This window comes from Erinaceus europaeus, unplaced genomic scaffold (assembly GCF_950295315.1).
Source record: "Erinaceus europaeus unplaced genomic scaffold, mEriEur2.1 scaffold_276, whole genome shotgun sequence".
Lineage (NCBI taxonomy): Eukaryota > Metazoa > Chordata > Mammalia > Eulipotyphla > Erinaceidae > Erinaceus > Erinaceus europaeus.
The window spans coordinates 39,775-64,891 of NW_026647267.1; the positions used below are offsets into that span (position 1 = coordinate 39,775).

Here is a 25,117-nt window from a genome sequence, read left to right on the forward strand (position 1 = left end):
CTGTATCATACATCCCTGCCAGTCCCCAACAGTGAGACCTCATATTCTATTTCCTTGTGTCCTTTGATATCTGTGATTTACATTAAGCTTTGTTTTTTCTTCTTCTTTACCTCACCTTACTGGTTTAACCCCTATGCTTTTCTCAAATACCTTTGGATAATTAACTTGCCTGCATCATGGAAACTAATTGTCTTGACCTTTATGTATCTCATCAATTCTTGTCATACCAACCCCCTTCCATGGGGGCAAGCTGACCTTTAAGAAACCTGTAATTTCTGACACATGTAAAAAATGTTCTTTGTTTAACTCGGTATAAAAGCCTGTACCCATCTCCAAATAAACAGATGTTCGTACCAGAATATCTCCCAATGCCTCTTTCTAATTCACGCAGCCACTAGAGCTGGTGAGGGAGGGTCGGAGGTTTACCACCCCCCCCCCCCGTTGGAGCCACTCCATGTGAGCACCAGCAGAATATAACATACTCATACAATTATAAGCAGCGTTAAAAGATGCACAGATAAATTCTATACATGTTTTCAAATCTAGTTTAAAATTTAATATCTTGATCTGTTCAATCTTTATCTTAATTACTATAAGGATTAAATCATGTAATATGTTATATTAACATGTTTATTATACTATGTGATCCTTCCTGATCTGTGTTTTTCTTTTCTACCTATGTAGTTTTGAATCTAGATTTTTGAAAGTATGAAAAAAAGACTAATCTTATTTTCTAAACAAAGAAACAAATGAACAAAAAAAAGTATATTGTCCTTAAATGAGTGATATTTGACTTGTTTTCATCTCCTTTTATCTGCAGGACATCTTGAGTACAGCTATCATTGGATCAAAAGGACTTGGAGCTTGTTTTCATTTTTGAGGTAAGTTCATTTATAGAAACAGTAGCATCTTTAAAGAATTTTTCTTAGAAAATGTGACATTTGAATACACTCAGAGAAATACTACAATTATTCATAAAATACTTCTAGTTTGAGGTATAGGTAATACCCTTCCTCCAATGGCCTCCCAATTTGGGGCTAGAACCTTTCTTAGTTCATGATTCTTCTGCAGGTACCCCTGGCATGAACTTTGTGTCCATTTTTCTGTATTTTATTTATTTAAATAAGTAAATAAATTTATTATGGCATGATGAAACTCCCTCCCACTGCCCACATGGAGGAACTGGGTGTCTGGGTCCTTGTGCATGGTCAGGTGTGTGGTCGACCAGGTGCAACACCACTCAACCCATTTATCTCTTTTCTGAATGGGAATGATATGCCTGTTGAATCTGCTTACCTTCCAGATGACGTGTTGTGAAAATAAATTGAAACTGTGGTTATAAAAGTGTTTTGTTTTTAAAAAGTAAGGTAGAGAGATTGAATTATGAACTGTCACAGTGAATGCAATGAAAATTAACTATTACATACAGAGAGACATTTTAAACATACATTTAAATGTAATGTGCCTGTAATGATAGTAGGACAGGACATCTTACATATTGATTGTAAGGGGGCAGGGAGATTTGGTAAGCCAGAAAGAAGAGGAGGGGAAGGGACAGACCAAGAGAAGCAAAGGAGTCAAATCCACATATGACGACATTTGAATTTTTAGAACTGCAGTTTTCTCAGCCACACAAAAAATACTTGAAAAATTAGTGTGTGGATTATTGAAATGGAATTTTCCACTAAAGCCTTCTTGTTTTATTTCCTGTATTCAGAATTTCCCATTCTTGCTATGATAAAATCAAGTTTTGATGTTTTTTCTTCTCTTATCTGGAGTTTTAGCCATTTCTCTAAATGCCTTGGCTTTGTGTGGCATGGGACACAGTGTTTCTTCTTCTTTTTTCTTTTCTTCTTCTTTTTTTCCTCTTTTCTTTTCCTTCTTTGTATACTCTTCTTTTTTAGCTTGCTTTGTTTTTCTTGTTGTTCTTCTAGACATCTAGGACATGGTGTGGCCTTATCTCTGTGTGGGTAAAAGTTTTTTCACATATTGTCTTCTTCTTGGTCTCCCAGGAAGTATATCTAGGCTTTCTAAAGGTGCCAAGTATGATGTTGATGATGTACATTATCACTCCCCAGTATCTATTTTGACAGTATTTATCTATACTTTGGGAGAGACATACTGACCAGATGGTAGAGCAATTGGTCTCTTCCTATAGACCCGGGATTTAAGTGTTAGAGGTTCTACTGTGTATATAGCTAGGTGGTTTGGTCATTTTATTTTAAATCCAGTTTTGTAACTGCTGACTTTCTGTATTTTAGTCTAGAATAAAATGTTGCATTTTCCTCACACACTTTGCTACTCAGTTTCTTGCTAATTGACTGAGGAGGCTGTGTTCAGGGCTTTTCTCAATGGTTAGTGACCTGTCCTTTAATCTTCAGAGCTACCTCAGTAGTTTAAGTGGTCCTGTAACTGCTCAGACCTCTAATTTATTGCTTGGCTGAATCATCTAGCAACTACTTTTATGTTTTCTTTATAAAATTGGAAATCATAGTCTTTAATACTTTTGAGAAATGTTGTTCTTACTTAGTACTCAGTGGCTTATTCAATTTTCATGCCTAAATTACTTCTTTCACTTCCCAAAGAAACTATTGACCAGTCCAAAGAAACATAGTTGTAGGATGGGTTACCATTTATTTTTTCTGTGTGTATTCACCTGTGTGTATTCATACCTTACAGAAAGTTGTAGGCTCATAGCCTTGACCAACCAATAATTGCAAAAATTGATGGTCTGTATTATCTCTGAACTTTACATTTTAAAGCTGTAAAATGCATATATGGTTATGAGATCATGCATATGATAGGGTTAATGAAATAGTATGTAGAAAGTGCTCAGTACAGCATGGAGTTCAGGTAACTCCTGACTTTGTTGATTTCTCCTCGTTGTTGCCAGCATCATAATTATGTGGTAAAAGTCCATAGGAGTTGTGCACAGTTGATCTCAAGATGGAATTCATCATTGATTAAAAAAAAGGCTCTTATTTCAGTACATCACCTTGAGAAATTGTATGTAATTATGTGTTCTTTGAGATACAGTCATCTATGTGAAAATGCCAAAGTTCAGCTCTAAAGATAGATCAGCATATCAGTCTAAGGTTATTTACTACAAATATATGGAAATTAGTAAATCTGTAGCTAGTGAGCTGTTTCTGGGAATAATGTTAGAATTTTACAAATACAGAGTTTAACTTCAGACTTAATCATTGATCACTTAAAACTACCTTCTTACTATAAATGTTTCATGTGTAAGATGAAGTAAAAATTTAAGGGAATAGATATGTAGTGATTAATCATCTAGCTTCCTTTTGTCTGGACATGCATGTCCGTGTGTACACACACACACACACACACACACACACATACACACAGTATTATTGTTATTGATGTCGTCGTTGTTGGATAGGAAAGAGAGAAATGGAGAGAGGAGGGGAAGACAGAGACGAGGAGAGAAAGATAGACACCTGCAGACCTGCTTCACCACTTGTGAAACTAACCCCTCTGCAGGTGGGGAGCTGGAGGCTTGAACCAGGACCCTTACACCAGTCCTTGCGCTTAATCCGCTGTGCTACCGCCCAACTCCCAAGTATTTTCTGTCTTTCATTTCCAAGTGTGGAGTACAAGCTGTCAGGGTAAGATAATAGCATATATAGTGGCTTCTTGCTGTCAGTCTGAGGATGATTGAAATACTCATGTCTATGTGAAAAATAAATGATACCATTTTATGCAGGGGTAGTAGGGAAAGAATGATCCTATTCAGAAAATATTCTAATTCTTTGAACCTTTTGTGTGAAGTTCACATCAGGTGAAAAATCCCTCAAGTGAGTGAAAAACTCTTTTTTAAATGGTGAAACCCTTATTGTAAAATTTAATAGTCTGAACTTAACTCTTCAATATACCTTGTAACAAAGGAGAAACATTTCCGAGATGACAGAATTCTGTTTACAGGGCTTGATTAAATCAGAAGACGTGGCTCACAGTTGCCCTGAGCATTTGGATTATTCAAAAAGGATTGATTTTCAAATCATATGAAGATAAGCTGTTGCCAGCCATTTTTTTTTTTTTGCTAAAATACTTTTTTTTTGGTGAATAAAGATGTATTACTTCTTTTTTTTTGGAACTTTTTTTTTTTTTACATATTTTTGTTTATTTTTTTATTGACTAGAGACAGAAATTGTGAGGAGAAGGGGATACAGACACAGAGAGGCACCTGCATCCCTGCTTCACCACTCGTGAAGCTTCTTCCCCCCTGCATATGGGGACCAGGGGCTTGAACCTGAGACCTTGCATAATGTAATGTGAGTGCTTAACCACTGTCTGGCCCCCTACTTTCTTCTTGAAGACCAACAACAGGTCAAGTGCTGGTGACAGTCACCTTCAGTGTCAGAGTCATGGCAGAGATGGCAAGGCTGGGGTAGACCTGGAGATGTGCCTTCCATGGAGGGCAGCCCTTACTGAGCAACTCACTGCCAGCTAAGATGCATTTCTTTTCTTTTTTTAATTAAAAAATTTATTATTAGAGACAGAGATAAGTCGAGAGGGGACTGTAGGGATGGGGAGAGCAGAGAGATACCTGCAGCCCTGCTTCACCGCTCGTGAAGCTTTTCCCCTATAGGTGGGGACCAGGGGCTTGAACCTGGGTCCTTATGTACTGTAATGTGTGCACTTAAACAAGTGCACCACTGCCTGGCCCCCCTTTTTAATTTTAATTTATTATTATTTTTTAGAGAGATTCTTTTTTTCTTAACTTTTTACTATCTATATTTATTGGCTAGAGACAGTCAGAAACTGAGGGGAAGGGGGAAGTAGAGAGAGAGAGAGAGAGAGAGAGAGAGGGACAGAGAGATACCTGCAGTATTGCTTCACCACTCGTGAAGCTTTCCCCCTACAAGTGGGGACCGGGGGCTTGAACCCGATCCTTGGGCATTGTAAAACACGTAGGCAGGTCCACCACCCGGACCCTGTTCTTAATTTTTTTTATAAGGTACATTTCTGAAACAGCTGGGAGCATGGATTGACCTGCCAAGCACATGTCCAGTGGAGAAGCAATTACAGAAGCCAGACCTTCCACCTTCTGCACCTCATAATGGTCCTGGGTCCATGCTCCCAGATGGTCCCCACTAAGGAAAGAGAGAAGCAGGCTGGGAGTATGGATCGACCAGTCAACGCCCATGTTCAGCAGGGAAGCAATTACAGAAGCCAGACCTTCCTCCTTCTGCATCCCACAATGACCTGGGGTCCATACTCCCAGAGGGTTAAAGAATAGGAAAACTATCAAGGGAGGGGATGGGATATGGACTCCTTGTGGTGGGAATTGTGTGGAGTTCTACCCCTCTTGTCCTATGGTTTTCTCAATGTTTCCTTTTTATAAAAAAATAGTAATAATAATAAAAATAGGAAAGCTTCCAATTGCACACAGAACTCTGATGGTGGGAACTGTACCCCTCTTATCCTGTGACCTTGTTGATCATTATTAAATAAATAAAAAAGATACATTTCTGAAACAAGCAAATGGAATATTTTAGATGTCATAGAAGTTTATCATTGTGTATTGTCAAAACAATATTCAATGTCTAACCTTTTGTGCTAGTGAAAACTTTCTTATTTTATATGCAGATGGGGGGTCATGTGGCTCATCTCCTTTTTTTTTTTAGTTCCTGAGGAGGGGGTGAAGAAAAAGAGGCTGCCTTATAATTTGCAATGTACTTATTGATGGGGACTGTGGTTCGGGTGCAGCAGGGAATGGAAGTATTCATGAGCAAGTGAGAGACCAACTAGTACTAATGTGCATTCGCACTGTGCCTACTTGTCAGGCTTACATTTATTCTTAGTGACATAGGAAGCCATCGAGAAGCACAGAAGAATGAAGTAGAGATGGAGAGTATGCCCATCTCCAGAAAGCTCAAAGTTTCATTTATGAGTTGCCAAACGTGAGTCCCTCAGCTTGTAGACCCTGTATCTGTGAGCAGTCCAGTTTCAGCTATCTGGTTGACTTTGCTTGAATTGTCAGCAGGGTTATCACTGGGGCTTAGTGCCTGCATGATGAATCCACTGCTCCTGGCTGCCACTTTTCCTCCCTCCACCTCTCTCTCCTTCCTTTTCTTCCTCCCTCTTTTCTTTCTTTTCTCCCTCTTTTTTCTTTCTTTCTTTCAACCCTCTCTTTTTTATGATTGAGAGATATTGAGAAGGAGGGGTAAGAGAGATATAGAGACACCTGAAACACCGGTCTTCCAATTGTAAAGCTTCCCCTGCTGCAGGTGGCATTGATCTTGGATTCTTATTCATGGTAACGTGTGTTCAACCAGGTGTGCCCCTATCTAACCCCCCCATCCTTTTGAATCTTTACTTTTGGGAGGGGGGATCTAGTCGCTGGGGCTTAGTGTTAGCATTACCAGTCCACTGCTCCTGGCAGTCATCCCCCCCCCCCATTTTATTGGATAGGACAGAGAGGAATTGAGAGAGGAGGAAGAGAGAAAGAAATCCACCTATAGATCTGCTTCACCACTTGTGAAACATTCTCGCTGCAAGTGGGGGGGTTAGGGGGGCTCAAACCTGGATCCTTATACTTAGTATAATGTGCACTTAACCAGGTGCACCACAACCCAGCAACCCTCGTCCCCCTGAATCTTTACCTTTCAGGTGCCCAGTTCAGTGCTTGGAGTTAAATTAAACTGGTGATAGAGAACCAAGTGTTAAAAGGAAAGGTTGTACTTGGGTTTGTCTCTTAGTGGCTAATAGTACAAAGTACCTCTTATTACAAACAGTAGCACTCTACTTTCCATAGAGTGCAAGAAGAGATTATAAATTGAAATATGAGTTTTATGGGAGAGAGAGATACAGAGAGTGAACAAGCACACCTGCTAGCTCAGACCACCACTCAGCTCTGGCAGAGCGTGGCCCTGGGGATCAGGTCTGGGACTGCAGACTTGCAAGGTCTGTGCTCTACTGGAGTGACATCTCTCCAGCCCCTACATTGACATACTCAAGGTATGGGAAAACCAACTCAGCATTGTGTATCTTGGAAAGTTTTCCTTCAGATATGACAGTGAATGAAAGGCCTTCTCTGATAAAACAGTACTAACCTACAGCTGGGAATTTGTTGACAGTATACTTGGAACACATATTAAAAGAGACTTATAAAATGTCCTACTTTGTGGCCAGATTTTTGCTTATTTATTTATTTTTTTTACCAGAGCACTGCTATTGCCTATTGGTGCTTCTTGGGGATTGAGCCTGGGACTTCTTACATGTTCTGTATGTATTAAGTATTGCATTAAGAATTCACTGTTCCTGGTGGTCATTTTTTCTATTTTGTTGTTGTATAGGACAAAGAGAAGTTGAGAGAAGGGACGATAGAGAGGGAGAAAGAAAGAGACACCTGAAGACCTGTTTCACTACCCACCCAGCCCCCTTCCACAGCAGGTGGGGAGCTGAAGGCTCAAACCCAGATCTTTGCTCAGGCCCTTGTGCCATGTGTGCTTAACCGGGTATACCGCCCAGCCCCCTGCTATATAATTTCTGTCCTGATTAATTGTTTCTGTTTGTTTTATCATTGCTCTGGACTGGCTTTTCCATGTAGAGAGAGGCAGAGAGGGGAGTGAGGGAAAGATGCCATAACATGGAGCTTCCCCCAGTGAAGTGCGAACTCGACTCACATCTGAGTTGTGTGCCTGGCAAAGCAAGCTGTCTAGGAGGGCTGTGTGCTTGACCCTAACCTGCTTTTATATTTTATTTCCTCAGCTCTACGTTAGAGCATGTTTTTGTTCCATTGAATAACTTTTCAGGAATGTTTGATATCAAACCCTATTTTGCTTTCAATGCTTTTGGAAATGGCATCTCTGAAATATCCATTTTAAAAATTTAGTTTATTCAAAAATCCTAGCTCTTCTGTGTGATTTAAGTTCAAGTAAGCCACAGAACATAAACATTGGACTTAGATTTTTCATGTGAAATATGTATTTCTTTCCTCAAGGTGGTATGGTGCTGTTAAGTATCATAGCTGACCTTTAAAATTAATGACTCAGCTCCCAGGAGAGTGCTCCTGATTACTATTGCTGTGTTTCTTTTTGCCCTCTAGGCTCTTGTCATGAGTAACAGCTTACCTTCTCCTTTTAATTAATTAATTAATTAATTAATTAAGGATAGAGACATAGAGAAATTGAGAAGGGAAGGGGAGCCAGAGAGGGTGAGTGAAAGAGACAACTTCAGCCTTGCTTCACCACTCATGAAGCTTTCCCTCTGCAGGTGGGGACCAGGGACTTGAACCTGTGTCCTTGCACACTGTAATGTGTGCAGTCAACCAGTTGTGCCACTGCCTGGGTCCCCAGCTTACCTTTTCATCCATCAAGAACTTACACTATTTAAAGGGCCGGTGTTGTAGCTTCTTTAAGCTTCCTCTCTTCCTTTGTTGTTAGTTTGGCTTGGGTCACTCTGTAAAGTATATACATGCACAAGCTCCCCCAAGTCACTCCCTTGGTTTGAAAACAGAGTCTATCAATTGGCTTCTGTATCTGTTTTAGTTAGTACTATAGTGAAGAAGGTTATTAATTATTTTTTTTTATTTATAAAAAGGAAACATTGGCAAAACCATACGATAAGAGGGGTACAACTCCACATAATTCCCACCACCAGATCTCTGTATCCCATCCCCTCCCCTGATAACTTTCCCATTCTTTATCCCTCTGGGAGTATGGACCCAAGGTCATTGTGGGATGCAGAAGGCAGAAGGTCTGGCTTCTGTAATTGCTTCCCTGCCGAACATGGGCATTGACGGGCCAATCCATACTCCCAGTCTGCCTCTCTCTTTCCGTAGTAGGGTGGGACTTTGGGGAAGCGGAGCTCCAGGATATATTGGTGGGGTTGTCTGCCCAGGGAAGTCTGGTTGGCATCATGTTAGCATCTGGAACCTGGTGGCTAAAAAGAGAGTTAACATACAAAGCCAAACAAATTGTTGAACAGTCATGGACCTAAAGGCTGGGGTAGTGCAGATGAAGAGTTGGGGGTGTCCTCCATTTTGTAGGCATATTTTAATTATATTCCAAAGGGCCTGTGGATATAGTAGGTGTTTTTTGTTGTTGTTGTTGTTGTTGTTGTTGTTGTTGTTGTTTTTGTTGTTTTGCTTTTCCCTGAGCCTGAAATCTGATATGCAGGTGGACCCAAGTTATTGTATGGGAAGATGTTATCATGGCTGGAAAAGAAACAGAAAGCTGGATCAGGGAAGATAGTAGCTCCCTAATATGGGAAAGGGGTATAAATATCGTTGACTGTAAACCCCAACAATTTGATTTGGCCTGGGGTCCATATTCAGCTATGTGACCTCTGCATCCCTGTAGATCTGAGCTCACATTCTGTGGTGATGAGTAGGAACATTCCAAGCTACCCCAATATTGACCCATCTTCCTCGGGTGTAGCATAAAGTATGTTGTCCATTCTCCCTTCAAAGGATGGAACATTCTCTACTATTGTTGATCCAAGTTGAGGGCAGGGTTCTATGGGGGGTCCACAAAGGGGTCTATTGTGTTGTTCCTGATAGAAATGACCGGTAACAATGGAGAGAGTGATTTATTCGAGGTCTAGGCCCATCAAGTCTGTTTGGGAATCTCAGGACTTCCTGACTAGGGCCCCAGCTAATGGGGTGGCCTGATAGTGATTAAAGAGTCATCATTAAAGTATGCCAGTCTCTTGCCCTTATTCAGCTTTTGCAGTCCTTGCTTTGCTAAGGTTAGCTTTGGAGTGAGTGAGAGAACTGTAATAGGAAATATGTGAGGAGGGTATCTAAGTCTAATTAGGAAATTTATAAAATAAAAATATCAACAAGACCATAGGATAAGGGGGTTACAAATCTACAGAATTTCCACCACCAGAGTTCCGTATCTCCTCTTCTCCCTTGAAAGTTTTTCTGTTCTTTATCCCTATGGGAACATGGATCATGTCCAGGATCATTATGGGATGCGGAAGGTGGAACATCTGGCTTCTGTAATTGCTTCTCCACTAAGCAGGGGCATTGACTGGTCGATCCATACTCCCAGCCTGTCCCTGTCTTTCCCTAGTGGGGCAGGGCTCTGGAGAGGTAGTGGTCCAGGACACATTGGTGAGGTACTCTGTCCAGGGAAGTCAGGTTGGCATCTGCAACTTGGTGGCTGAAAAAGCATTAAGATATAAAACAGAACAAATTGTTTTATAATCAGGAACATGAAGGCAAGAATATAACAGATGAGATTTGGGGTCTTCATTTTGGAAAAAGCTTGTAGGTATATTTGAAGTATATTTCTTTCCATTTCTTCTTCTTTTTTTTTTTCCTCTTTTTTCCTCCAGGGTTATTGCTGGGCTTGGTGCCTGCACCATGAATCCACCGCTCCTGGAGGCCATTTTTTCCCCCTTTTGTTGCCCTTGTTGTTGTAGCCTCATTGTGGTTATTATTATTGCCATTGTTGATGTTGTTCGTTGTTGGATAGGACAGAGAGAAATGGAGAGAGGAGGGGAAGACAGAGAGGGGGAGAGAAAGACAGACACCTGCAGACCTGCTTCACCACCTGTGAAGTGACTGCCCTGCAGTTGGGGAGCTGAGGGCTTGAACCGGGATCCTTACGCTGGTCCCGGCACTTTGTGCCACATGCGCTTAACCCACTGTGCCACTGCCCGACCCGCTCGAAGTATATTTCAATGGACCCATGACTTTACTAATTTTTGCCTGAGGCTGATAACTAATTCCACTTATGTTATCTTACTAACAGTTGTCCACACTTGAGGCACATAACTTTCCATCACTGGAACATAAGTAGTTAGACTGTAGGACAAGTAATTTAGTAGGATTATCTACATCAATGATTTCAATCTGTTGATTATTTCCTTGCAGTGCTAACTAGAAGGAGTTCACTCATGTCACATAGCTTTAAACTTTTCCTCTGCAATCAGAACTGGCGGGGGAATTATTGTCCTATTTTATAGTGAATTTTTTTCATCATTTGTTGAAGCATTATAAGGGAAAGAAAACAAACTTACAATAGCATACTGCCACCAAAAGTTAGATGCATCTGTTCTTGATTGTAATGAGTCAGCATGTCCAGTAATTTCTTGTTTTTCTTTGATCTTTTATGTCTTTTTTTTTTTCTTCCTTAAAGTTACTTTGCTTTGCTGTATTTATGTAAGTTGTGGCCATGAGTCAGCTGTCTTAGCACAGAGATATCTATAAGCATTAAACAAAATGTCAAGATGTTTCTGTTAGACCTAAAATAAAACACAAGCTTGGTACTGGTGAGATAATTAACCTCAGAGGACACCTGTGTGCTCTGTGTGACCCAGGTCTGAGCCCCAGTATGCCTCAGTGGAGTCCCTCAGCACCGGCTTCAGCTTTGGTGCTGTGGTGTCTCTTCCTTTCTATCTCTGTCTCTTTCTATTTAAAAATAGTGACTGCCAGTGATGACAAGAAAAATAAAAAGTAAATAAAATAAAAAAGAAGAATGTGGATGGGGTAAACAAAAGCAAACAGCGTATTCGTAGTAGTATGATGATTTGTTGATTTGAAGACGTGCCATACTATATGCCAGTGAGGTCACACTGGCTATAATGTTGTTGGATCGGACAGAGAGAAATGGAGAGAAGAGAGGAAGACAGAGAGAGGTGGAGAAAGATAGACACCTGTAGACCTGCTTTAACACTTGTGAAGCGACCCCCCTCCAGGTGGGGAGCCAGGGGCTTAAACTGGAATCCTTGCTCTGGCCTTTGTGCATCACACAACGTGCACTTAACCCACTGCTCTTCCCCCTCCTCATTTCTATTAGAGACAATGTGTTCAGAAGTGATGTGCTTGTGGCAGTAAATATCAACTGGTTATTTACAAGAATAGTAGATGGACCATATATATCCTTATATAATAACCTTTGCTGAGATTTATAAAAACACATCTCAGACCTTGAAACACCTTTTAAGACTGGGGGCCAGGTGGTGGCACACCTAGATAAGTACACACATTTCCATGTGCAAGGACCTGGGTTCAAACCCAATCCCAGCCTGCAGGGTGGAAGTTTCAGAAACTATGAAGCAGGTCTGCAGGTATCTCTTTCTTTTTCTTCTTTTTTTTTATTTAAGAAAGGATTAATTAACAAAACCATAGGGTAGGAGGAGTACAACTTCACACAATTCCCACCACCCAATCTCCATATCCTACCCCCTCCCCTGATAGCTTTCCCATTCTCTATCCCTCTGGGAACATGGACCCAGGGTCATTGTGGATTGCAGAAAGTAGAAGGTCTGGCTTCTGTAATTGCTTCCCCGCTGAACATGGGTGTTGACTGGTGAGTCCGTACTCCCAGTCTGCCTCTCTCTTTCCCTAGTAGGGTGGGTCTCTGGGGAAGCAGAGCTCCAGGACACATTGGTGGGGTCTTCAGTCCAGGGAAGCCTGGCTGGCATCCTGATGACATCTGGAATCTGATGACTGAAAAGAGAGTTAACATACGAAGCCAAACAAATTGTTGAGCAATCATGGACCCAAAGCTTGGAATAGTGGAGAGGAAGTGTTAGGGGGGTACTCACTGCAAACTCTAGTGTACTTCTGCTTTCAGGTATATATTTTGCAGTAGTTTACGGATACGTGTGAACATATGCTCTCTCTCACAGAAACTGGTGTATATCTAGGTTTTGGGACTTTGTTAGAAAGTGAACCACCTGAGATGGAATTAGAGTATACTATGAAAGGAAAGGTCTCACTCGAATAATGAAGCTGAAGGGTTGTCATTCCACACGTGAAGTCTCTGGACACAGTCTGAAGTGAAGGATGTTGAGGTGGCAATCATTGCGTTGGTTAGGTTGTGATCGGCAGATGCAGTATTATTTGATATGGATTGGGAGAGGCATACGGTAAAGTGGGCCCTATCCAAGGGTTCCAGGACTGAGAGAAGTAGAGACTCTATAGTGGAGATGTGAGGTTCCTGCTGTCTTAGGGTTCAAAAAGACAATCGATAGTTAATGTTATTATCACATTAATTGGTAATTGGGTTAACTTTGAAAAGTCCTTTTGTTAGGGTTTGCTGTACAGTACCCAGTAACTTGTATATAGCTGTGCTATTGGTTGCTTCTGATTTACTTGGTCTAGGCTTTTGAGAGAGTCTGCATATCAATTACACAGCCTATATATTAAAAAGATTCAGTTTGTGTTTTGAAAAACTTTGAGACATACAATTAATTTTCCCCCTCATATTAATTAACTACTGATTTATATGACTACATTTTACTAGGAGTGTACATAAACACCATTACCACCACCAAAAGACTGTGACCCATCCCTCCCACCCACTCCCACCCCCCACTGGCCCAGGAAGCTGCATGTCTACCCCTCACCACAGGGTTTTTACTTTGGTGCCCTACTTACAGTTTGGTCAGGTCCTGCTTTTAGTTTCCCTTTCAGATCTTCTTACTCAACTTCTGTTGATGAGTGGGATCATCCCATACTCATCTTTATCTTTCTGACTTAGCTCACTTAACATAATTCCTTCTAGCTCTGTCCAAGATGGGTCAGAGAAGGTGGGTTCATTGTTCTTAGTAGCTACATAGTATTCCATTGTGTATATATACCACAGTTTTCTCAGCCACTCATCTGTTGTTGGGCACCTGGGTTGCTTCCAGGTTTTAGCTATTATGAATTGTGCTGCTATGAATATAGGATACACACCTCTTTTTGGTTGGGTGTTATGGAGTCCTTGGGGTATAACCCCAGGAGAGGAATTGCTGGATCATATGGAAGGTCCATGTCTAGCCTTCTGAGAGTTTTCCAGACAGCTCTCCACAGAGGCTGTACCAATGTACATTCCCACCAGCAATGTAAAAGGGTTCCTCTATCCCCACATCCTCTCCAGCATTTGTTGCTGCTGTCCTTTTTGATGTATGCCATTCTTACAGGAGTGAGGTGGTATCTTAGTGTTAATTTGCATTTCTCTGACAATCAGTGACCTAGAGCAGTTTTTCATATGTTTGTTAGCCTTTTGGATCTCCTCTGTAGTAAATGTTTTGTTCATATCCTCTGCCCATTTTTGAATGGGGTCATTTGCTTTTTTGGTGCTAAATTTGCTGAGCTCTTTATATATTTTGGTGATTAGTTTCTTGTCTGATGTAGTCCTTGAGGTGTAGGTGGGAAACTGTTTTACCAATGTTTTCCTCTAAGTATTTGATTGTTTCTGGTCTGACATATAGGTCTTTGATCCATTTGGAGTTAATTTTTGTTTCTGGTGAGATAAAGTGGTTCAGTTTCATTCTTCTTTATGTTACAACCCAGTTTTCCCAGCACCATTTATTGAAGAGAGCCTCCTTTTTTCCATTTAATCCTTTGGCCCCCCCTTATCAAAGATTAGATATCCATAGGTGTTGGGATTTATTTCTCGGCTTTCAATTCTGTTCCACTGGTTTGTGTGCCTATTTTTGTTCCAGTACCATGCTGTTTTGATGATGATGGCTTTATAATATAGTTTAAGGTCTGGGAGTGTGATGCCTCCATTTCTGTTTCTTTTCCTCAAGATGGTTTTGGCAATTCTAGGTGTTTTCAGGTTCCAGATAAATGATTGTAGTGTTTGTTCTATTCTATTAAAGAAGCTTGGTGGAACTTTGATGGGTATTGCATTAAATTTGTATATGGCTCTGGGGAGAATATTCATTTTGATGATATTTATTCTTCTAATCCATGAGCATGGGACATCTTTCCATTTCTTGGTATCAGTTTCTATTTCCTTGAGTAGTGACTCATAGTTTTCAGCATACAAGTCTTTCACTTCTTTGGTCAACTTGATTTCTAGGTATTTGATTGATTTTGCTGAAACAGTAAATGGGAGTGATTTCTGGATGTCTTCTTCAGATTTAGTGTTTGCATAAAGAAATGCCACTGATTTTTGTACATTGATATTGTAGCCTGATACCTTGCTATATTGCCTAATAACTTCCAGTAGTTTTCTGTTGGATTCTTTAGGTCTTTGTATGTATACTATCATATCATCTGCAAATAGTGAGAGCTTGACTTCTTCCCTTCCAATCTGTATTCCTTTGATTTCTTTCTCTTGCCTGATTGCTATGGCAAGAACTTCCAATACTATGTTGAAGAGTAACGGTGACAGTGGACAGCCCTGTCTAGTCCCCGATCTGAGGGGGAATGCTTTCAGCTTCTATCCATTGAGTATGATGTTGGCTGTAGGTTTGCTATATATAGACTCCACTATCTTGAGGAATTTCCCATCTATTCCCATTTTTTGTAGAGTTTTGAGCATGAATGGGTGTTGGATTTTGTCAAAGACTTTTTCTCTGCATCTATTGAGATAATCATGTGGTTTTTGGCTTTGCTTTTATTGATATGGTAAATGACATTGATTGACTTACGGATGATGAACCAGCCTTGCATTCCTGGGATGAATCCCACTTGGTCGTGATGAACAATCTTTTTGATATGTTGCTGTATCCAGTTGGCCAAGATCTTGTTTAATATTTTGGCATCTATGTTCATCAGAGATATTGGTCTGTAGTTTTCCTTTTTTGTTCTGTCCTTATCAGCTTTTGGTATCAGGGTGATGTTGGCTTCATAGAAGGTGGAAGGGAGTATTCCCATTTCTTCAATCTTATGGAAAAGCTTCAGAAGTATGGGTGCTGTTTCCTGAAAGTTTGGTAGAATTCATTTGTGAAGCCATCTGGTCCAGGACTTTTGTGGTTGGGGAGATTCTTAATAACGGTTTCAATTTCTTTGTCTGTGATTGTTGCATTTAGATTTTGTAGTTATTCTTGGTTCAGTTTTGGAAGGGCATATGCTTCTAGGAATTGTTCCATTTCTTCCAGATTCTCTAGCTTGTTGGAGTATAGTTCCTTATAGAAGTTTCGCAGGATTCTCTGGATTTCTGTGGTGTCAGTTGTGATATCTCCTCCATCGCTTACAATTCTATTAATTTGAGTCTTCTCTCTTTTTTGTTTGGTGAGTCTGGCTAGGAGTTTGTCGATTTTGTTTAATCTTTCAAAGAACCAACATTTGGCTTCATTGATGAAGTATGGTTCTTTTATTTTTGATGTTGTTGATTTCTGCTCTAACTTTAGTGATTTCTGTCCTTCTGGATGCTTTAGGGTTCTTTTGTTCCTCTTCCTCTAAGTCCTTGAGGTGTGCAGTAAGGTCGTTCATTTGAGCTTCTTCTTGGTGTTTAATATGTGATTGTATGGCTATAAGTTTCCCTCTCAGTACTGCTTTAGCTGTGTCCCAAATATTTTGATAGGTTGTGTCTTCATTTTCATTTGTTTCCAAACATTTGAATTTCCTGCTTGAGTGAATCTCTGACCCAGTGGTTCTTAAGGAGTATGTTATTTAGTTTCCAAATTCTGTGACTTTTAATAATTTTCTGTTTGTGGTTAAATGTTAGTTTTACTCCACTGTGTTCTGAGAAGATACTTGGGATGATTTAAATGTTCTTGAATTTATTGATTCTGTCTTTGTGACCTAACATGTGGTCAGTCCTTGAGTATGTGTTATGTGGATTTGAAAAGAAGGTGTATTCCAGTTTTCTGGGAGAAGGACTCTGAAAATGTCCAAGAGGTCTAGTCTGTCAATCTCTTCATTCAATTCTCTTGTATCTTTGTTGGTTCTCTGCTTTGTTGATCTGTCTTAAGTGTGAGAGTGGGATATTGAAGTCTCCCACTATTATTGTATTACTATTGATGTATTTTTGAAATTCTTTCAGTAAGTGCTTGACATATTTGATGGTCCCTCATTGGGTGCATAGATGTTAATAATTGTTAAGTCTTCTTGGCTTATTGATCCTCTAATCATTAAGTAATGTCCTTGCCTATCTTTTATTACTTTATTTAATTTAATATCTATTGTGTCTGAGATGAGAATGGCTGTTCCTGCCCTTTTTTGTGGTCCGTTAGCCTGTATGATAGTTTTCCATCCTTTCACTTTAAGTCTGTGTTTATCTTGTTGTGACAGGTGGGATTCTTGCAAGCAGCATATGGTTGGGTTATATTTTCTGATCCATCTCCCCACTCTGTGCCTTTTGATGGGTGAGTTTAAGCCGTTGATGTTTATTGATATTATGGATTTAATGTATTGTATTGCCATTGTTAAAAAATTTTTTTTGTTTGTTCTGATATATTGCCAGTGTTATAGTGATGTTGTTATTTATAAGAGGTCTTTTAGAACCTCTTTCAGGGCTGGCTTGGTGATGGTTGCCTCCTTTAACTGTTGTTTGTCTAAGAAGGTTTTGATCCCTCCATCTAGTTTGAATGAAAGTCTAGCAGGATATATTATCCTTGGTTGAAACCCTTTTTCATTCAGGGCTCGATAGATATCTTGCCATTCCCTTCTGGCTTTTAGAGTTTGAGTGGAGAAGTCTGCAGATAATCTTATGGGTTTTCCCTTGTATGTGACTTTTTGTTTCTCTCTTGCAGCCTTTAGGATCCTTTCTTTGTCCTTACTTCTTCTCATTGTGACTATGATGTGTCTTGGTGTCTTCAGGTCTGGGTTGATTCTGTTTGGTACTCTCTGGGCCTCTTGAATCTTGATGTCCTTTCTGTTATTCAGGTCTGGGAAGTTTTCTTCTATTATTTCCTCTAGAATGTTTGCTTCCCCTTCCTCTCTTTCTTCCTCTGGCAGGCCAATTATACGAATGTACTTCTTTTGAGATCATCCCATATGTCTCTGTTGTTGTTTTCAGTGTCTCTCAATCTCTTTTTAAGCTCTTTCACCTCTTTCTTAGTTTTCTCTAACTCATCCTCTCTGACTAATTCTGTTTTCTGCTTCTGTTAGTCTGCTTTCCCTTGCCTCAGCTTCTTTCTTCATTACAGCTATTTCAGCTTTCAGTTTTCTAATTGCCTCAAGATAATCAGTATTTTCCTTGGGGGTCTCAACTGTTGTTTCCCTAATACTGCTATTCCTTTCCTCCAATGTTGTTTTCATTTCTGTGATTAATAGGCTTATTATTGCTTGCATACTTTTCTTATCTATGGTTACTTCTGGCTGATTTGTAGTTTCTTCTGGGCTCTTGTCTTCATTCATTGGAGTAACAGTTTTATTTGTTTTTGATCTACCCATTTTTTTGATTTATGTGTTTCTTTTTTTATGCTCTGTTGTTCCTCAGCTGTTGTGTCTTGAGCACAAGCAACACTGTACTAAATACCTTTATGACAATTGCACTCACCAACCTCAGGAATTACAGTAACAACTGAAGCAAGTATTGAAGCAGTTTAATTGTTACCAGTTAGCCAAACAATTTCTCCAGTCCGTGAAAAAATAGTAACCAAATCCCAGTGAAGAAGAAAGAGAAAAGAAAGAAGGGATAGCAAGAATAGACAGTTATGCAGATCTACTATCCACTGTATATTCTAGGGGTAAAAAGAGGGGAAAGGGAAGTAGAGCAGAGATACACATATAGAGAGTCCACTCTGAGTCAGATTCAGAAAGGCAAAGAAGGAAGGAAGAAGTGTATGACAAGTTAAAAAAAAAAAAAGAAAAAAGAGACAAGAGAGAGAACAGAGAAAAGATAAGAAAAAGAGCTGTAATTAAAGAGCAGTGAAGGAAAGGTTTTTTATTATTACTTTATTTTTAATTTAATTTAATTTTTTTAATTAGCTAGGAAGAGGAGGGAGGGGAGAGTCTGTAGAGGAGGTAGGAGTAACGAGACAAGTTCCTCCCACAATAGATAAGATTCCCACTACCCTACCAATGAAAGATACCCTAAGAGTTAATTTTGATCAACCTAAAGGGGGGGAAGATATATGCCTTTATATAATATTAATAATAAAATAGAGGCAGGGTAAAAAAAAACCCTGTCCCAGATTACCTCAAACCTCCTGATCAGAGGCAGCTGATTGTTAAGAAAGAGAAAACAAAAAACAAAAAAAATCTCAGGACTAGACAAGGATAGCTAAAATAGACAGTTATGCCAATCTACTATCCACTGTATATTCTAGGGGTAGCTAAAGGAGGAAGGGAAGTTGAGCAGAGATACTCGCAGTCAGAGTCTACTCTGAGTCAGAATTCTTCCCCAAAATAATTCCCAAATGTGTATCAGTAAATTCAAAAAAGCACACTGTTTGGTGGTGTGGGGGATGGGGCCTGTGGCTTTGGAAGCTGTAGGATTAAGGAAGAAAGGATGATAAGAATGAGAAAAAGAAAAAAAAAGAAAGAGGAAAAAGAAAAAGATAAGAAAAAGAACAGTCATAAAAGCGTGGTGAAAGGAAAGAGTTTTTTAATTTATTTATTTTTAATTATTTAATTAGCTATGCGGGGTGAGGTGGGCGCGGGTTGGCTACTTAGAAAAAAGGCCAGAGGTTTCAGAAGGGTATAGACTTAGAATGAATTGTACTCCCTGGTGGGACAGGAATCTTGGTAAAGAAAGGGGCTCAGCAGAGGAGCCTGCTAGGAGCTGGTCCCCAGGGATTGGTTATGGGGGGTGAGGAAGGGGGAGGAGGTGTGCTTAATAATTTTAAAAGAAAAAAAATTTTTGCCCTTTTTTTGTACTCTATTTTTTTAACCCAAATTAAGTTATAGTCACCTCCTTGGTGTCACCACTAGGACCCCTTATTGACTGGCCTACTAAAGGCAGAAAATCCTACCATTTCCAGAAGATGTGGTCAGAGCTCAAGCCACTAGAAGCTTCTCAGTCCGCCACCTTCCAGGAACCCCAGGTATCTCTTTTTATCTCTCCATCTTCCCCTCCACTCTCAATCTCTCTATTTCTTATCAAATAAAATAGGAAAAAAAAAAGCGGGCTGGGTGGTGGCGTACCCAGTTAATAGCACATAGTTCAAAGTACAAGGTCCCATACAAGGATCTGGTTTTGAGTCCCCATCTGACCTCCTGCAGGGAGTGGGGGGAGGACTTCACAAGTGGTGAAGCAGGTCTGCAGGTGTCTTTCTCTATACCTCCCCTTCCCATCTCAATTTCTCTCCCCTGCCCAATAAAATGAGGGAGGATAAAGGCCTTCAGGAGTGGTGGATTTGTAGTCCCGCACTGAGCTCTGACAGTAACCTTGGTGGCAATTATATAAATATGTAAATAAATACATAAAATTATTTTCTTAAAAAAAAGACTGACTAGCCAAGCCAGTGACTTTTAAACATTGTACTTTGCATGATGTACTTCCAGATTAGGGCACATTTTAGTTTTTGCAAAGTTCTGCATAATATCTTGAGGTTTCTATATCTGTCAGGTAATAAGTCACCTGGAAATCAATCTTGTTAGCAAGATTCCAGGCAGGATCGTGTGTGTGTGTATGTGTGTGTGTGTGTGTGTGTGTGTGTGTGTGTGTGTGTGAGAGAGAGAGAGAGAGAGATTGATTTCTATTGGCTTTTTCAAATGGAGGGAGGGGAGAAATAGATACTGTAGTACTGGAGCTTCTCCCCAGTTTCATAGTTCTCTCATGTGTTGTCCCAGGACCAGGTACATGGTTTTGCCTGCAAGACAAAGCAGGCACCCTCCTAGCTGAGCTGACTCACTGGCCCCTCCTGGCAGCTTTTGAAGGTGCATTATATAAGCCTTGACTTCATAAAGTCAACCTTAGTTTTTAAAGTTGTTTGGTCATATCTGATTCTTTGCACAGAATATGTCATTCTAGTTAGTACTTTGGTAAAATAGCCAGTGTTTACAATGCTTTTCTGTGGGGAGCAGACTCCTACTGAACCTATGCAAAGTAACTGTATTGTTAAAAAAAATAAGAAAACTCATCAAGGAGCTGGATGTGGCATCTAGTTAAGCACACACATTACAGTCCCAAGGACCAGAGTTCAAGCCCCTGGTTCCCCACCCCCCACCTTCAGGGGGAAAGCTTCATGAGTGGTGAAGCAGGGCTGCAGGTGCCTCTCTGTCTCTTCCCCTCCCTGTCTCCCTCTCCCCTCTCAATTTCTCTCTGTTTCTAGCCAATAAAAATAAATGTTAAAAGAAAAAATTCTCCAAGAGTTTCTGAATTTTGAAGGCATCAGGGAGAGAGAAAAATCCTTCAGTTCTGTTGATAAAGGTGTCATTTACCAAATTGTCATAAGTGATGAGCAGTTTACTAGCATAAGTGTTTTCTCAGTACAGAAGACAGAACATTAAAAAGCCAGCAATGGGTCAAAGTCAGAAAATTATAATCATCTACATTAGTTCATTCATTCCAGTGTCAGTAGAGCTTATTATTATTTCCTTAATGTTTGATCAGCACTTTTATGCCCCCATCAGTTTCTTGCTCAATCAGTTGTCATGAACTCAGAATCATTCAGACATATTCATCGTGGAACATAACCACAGTATAGCTGATCATAAACACTTTGAGAGGAGAATCAGAGCAAAATAATTTTTGAGTGACAAAAGACTTAAAAAAATTGTTATGATTAAAGTTTTGTTAGGACTACACTTGATGATAAAGAAATTTAGTTATTTGTATAACTTATAACAATTTAAGATACAGATAGGACAAAATGAATACTGACAAGTATCTTGGAAAGTAATATCATTTCTGCACCCTCCTCCATCCTCTCCAGCATTTGTTGCTGTTATCCTTTCTGATGTATGACATTCTCACAGGAGTGAGGTGGTATCTCATTGTTGTCTTTATTTGCATTTCTCTGACAATCAATGACTTGGAGCATCTTTTCATTTGTCTGTTGACCTTTTGAATCTCTTCTGTGGTGAATATTCTGTTCATATTCTCTCCCCATTTTTGGATGGGGTCATTTTTGTTGTTGTTGCTGAGTTAAGTGAGCTCTTTATATATTTTGGTTATTAGCCTCCTGTCTGATATATGGCATGTAAGGATCTTCTTCCATTCTGTAAGGGATCTCTTTGTTTGAGTGGTGGTTTCTTCTGCTGTGCAGAAGCTCTTCGATTTGATGTATCCCCGATGATTTATTATTTTTCTTCTTTGTAATTGGACTTATGTCATTAGAGATGCTTGAATACTTAACTGATTAGGATTGTAGATCATTGTGAAATACTATGAAGTAATCTGTTGAACTAAACTAGAATTTTTTAAGGGTAAATTTAGAAAGTTACATAGTTGTCAATGAAGTAGCTTTTTTAACAGGAAAAAGGACCAGTTTTTAAGTAATCAAAAACATGAAAAATGGAACACAGGAAATTATTCAGATAGACAGCTGTTTTGGCTTTTTTACTTATTATTTCTCTATGGGGAATTAATGGTTTACAGTCGACAGTGAAATACAATAGTTGTACATACATAGTATTTTCACATAACAATAACCCCCACTAAGTCATCCTCTGCCATCATGTTTCAGGACCTGAACCCTACCCCCACCCCAGATTCTTTTACTTTGTTGCAGTATGCCACTTGACTTTTTATTTAAACACCATCTATCACCATGTTTAGTTAATCAGGCCCTAGCTATGCTCTTTTTTTCTTTAATCTTTATTTACTTATTGGCGACATACAGAAATTGAGAGAGAAGGGATTGTTAGAGAGGCAGAGAGATAGACACCTGCAGCACTGCTTCACCACACACAAATCTTACCTTCTACAGGTGGAGACCAGGGGCTCAAACCCGGGTCCTTGTGCACTGTTACATGTGCTCTCAATCATGTGCGTCACAGCACCACCCAGCCCCTAGTCTGTGCTCTTTACATGTGTTATTTCATTCAGTCTCTGTGAAGAATATCTTGAAAATTCTATTCCTAAAACAAAGTTGACTTAGGAAAGAAACTTGACCAAAGTTATATTATAGTAACAGGACTGTCATTTGAACCTGCTTTTAAAAATATTTATTTATTATAAGAAATAAAAGGACCAGGCCACTGTTCAGCTCTGGTAGAATGTAGTGCCAGAGATTGCACATGTAGCCCTGGGCTCTCAGGCTCCTTGATCTGTGCTCTAACAGGATGAATTCCCCCCCCCCCGCTCTTACACCTGTTTTGCCTATAAATCTATTTTTTTCTGCCTTTTATTGCCTATATTGATGGTTTGACCAAGACCACATAATACTAAATTATATAAGCAGGAGGAAAATACTAAAGTTTAGATTAATATTAGATTAAATATTAGATTAATATCAAATATTAAAGTTTAGATTTCAAATCCATGGTTCTATTGACCAGCAACATCACCACTTACCATCCATTTATTTTTTAAAATTTTTATATATAATTCATTTTAATTGACAGAGAAATTGAGAGGGAAGGGAAGACGGAGAGAGAGAGAGAGAGAGAGAGAGAGAGAAACAGAGGGAGATATACCTGCAGCATTGCTTCACCACTTCTGAAGCTTTCTTTCTGTAGCTTGGGACCTTGGGTTGGAACCTGGGTCATTGCACATGATAACATGTTCACTCAACCAGATGCACCACCACCTGGCCCCAATACAGGCTCCTTGAATGTATTTTCCATAGTCCCAATGAGGATTACAATACAGACACTTATATTAGAATTGTAATCGGGAGTCGAGCACAGCGGGTTAAATGCACATGGCACAAAGTGCAAGGACCAGGGTAAGGATCCCGGTTTGAGTCCCCGACTCCCCACCTACAGAGGGATCGCTTCACAAGTGGTAAAGCAGGTCCATAGGTCTTTCTTTCCCCCTCTGTCTTCCCCTCTTCTCTCCATTTCTCTCTGCCCTATCTATCAATGACAACATCAATAACAATAACTACAACAACAACAACAAAAAAGGGCAACAAAAGGGAAAATAAATAAAATTTTAAAAAATTGTAATTGGAAGGACTTGACATTGTGTACCAAAAATAGAGACATTGGTTTAAACAGTCCACATATTTTCAGCTGAGGATAAACATGAAAGTGACCATTACCATTTTGCTCAATCAGGGCAAACTTTGTATTCATACTTTTAAGCCAAAGGTGATAAATAAATTCTGCTGCCTAGACATACCTGTAGCACCATGAAATTCAAAGAAGTTGAAACACTGGCAGTGTGGTTATGTCCTTTGCAATAATAGCAGTGTACTGCTCTGGCATTTAGCTTATTGTGTGGAAGTGTTGCTGTGATAGGTTTTTTTTTTATTTTAATTTTTTTATTTATATGACAACATTCCTTTAGACTACTGACACAGCTTATCTATCTGATTTGTGCTCCCTTTGCATCTCTATATGTTGGCTATATATAAGCTTCAAGGATCACTTGATATGCAAATCTAATAGCAGGTTTTATTTTCAAAGAACGACAATAAGTTATGTCATTTTTTTACGTTTTTTTAAATTTTATTTTATTTATTTATTCCCTTTTGTTGCCCTTGTTGTTTTATTGTTGTAGTTATTATTGTTGTTGTTGTTGTTGGATAGGACCGAGAGAAATGGAGAGAGGAGGGGAAGACAGAGAGGAGGAGAGAAAGATAGACACCTGCAGACCTGCTTCACCGCCTGTGAAGCGACTCCCCTGCAGGTGGGGAGCCGGGGTTCGAACCAGGATCCTTATGCCGGTCCTTGTGCTTTGCGCCACCTGCGCTTAACCCACTGCGCTATAGCCCGACTCCCAAGTTACGTCATTTTAACCGAGATTTACACAGCTTTTGCTAAATGCTACTCTGAACAACAGGCCTTTTATGCTGGCTGATTCTATTTATTCCTGACTTAAAATTTCTAGACTGCTATCTTAGTTTTGGCATCTTATAGTCTCTGTAATGAGTCCAGTGTTTCAATAGGTGTATGCTTTGGGATGAAGCTTGGGTGTGTCTCCTCATATTTCCCTACTGTTGAACCTCAGTGTGCTGCAGGCAACTCAGCGGGGAGAGTACACCTGCATCTTTTCATAGGTGGAGCCTGAAGTTCCAGCCCTGATACCATGGCACCAGGGGAAACACTACAAATGGTGGGCAGATGTTGCTCACTCTCTCCACTCTCTAGCTCTCTCTCACCCTATAGATATATATCTCTCTATATCTATCTGTCTGTCTGTCTATCTATCTATCTGTGTGTGTATATATATATATATATATATATATATATATATATATATATATATCCATCTATATCTATATCTAGGGAACCTTATCAGTATTCACTGCTTTTGTTCCCTTCCCCTCTGCCCTCCCCACTTCCTTACCAGAGTGCATGGTTATAGATAGGAGAGGCTAAATCTCATTACTTATCTAATACAAGGACTTACTGGCAGTATCACCAAGTTGACAGAAAAATCCTTTAGGAAGGATTGGTACTCTTACATGAAAT

The 25,117-nt window shown here is 39.7% G+C and overlaps 1 protein-coding gene across 3 annotated transcripts in view; it reads left to right on the top strand.

Moving 5' to 3' along the window:
- Window positions 1–820: 820 nt before the first annotated feature.
- Window positions 821–25,117, top strand: part of LOC103117547 (epidermal growth factor receptor kinase substrate 8) — a 133,630-nt gene continuing 109,333 nt past the window's right edge. For 2 of the 3 annotated variants that reach the window (XM_060183889.1, XM_060183888.1), the window contains exon 1: window positions 821–881. The gene's annotated coding sequence lies outside the window, so the exon portion shown is untranslated. The remainder of the gene's footprint in view (window positions 882–25,117) is intronic. The other variant, XM_060183893.1, reaches the window with a different exon arrangement.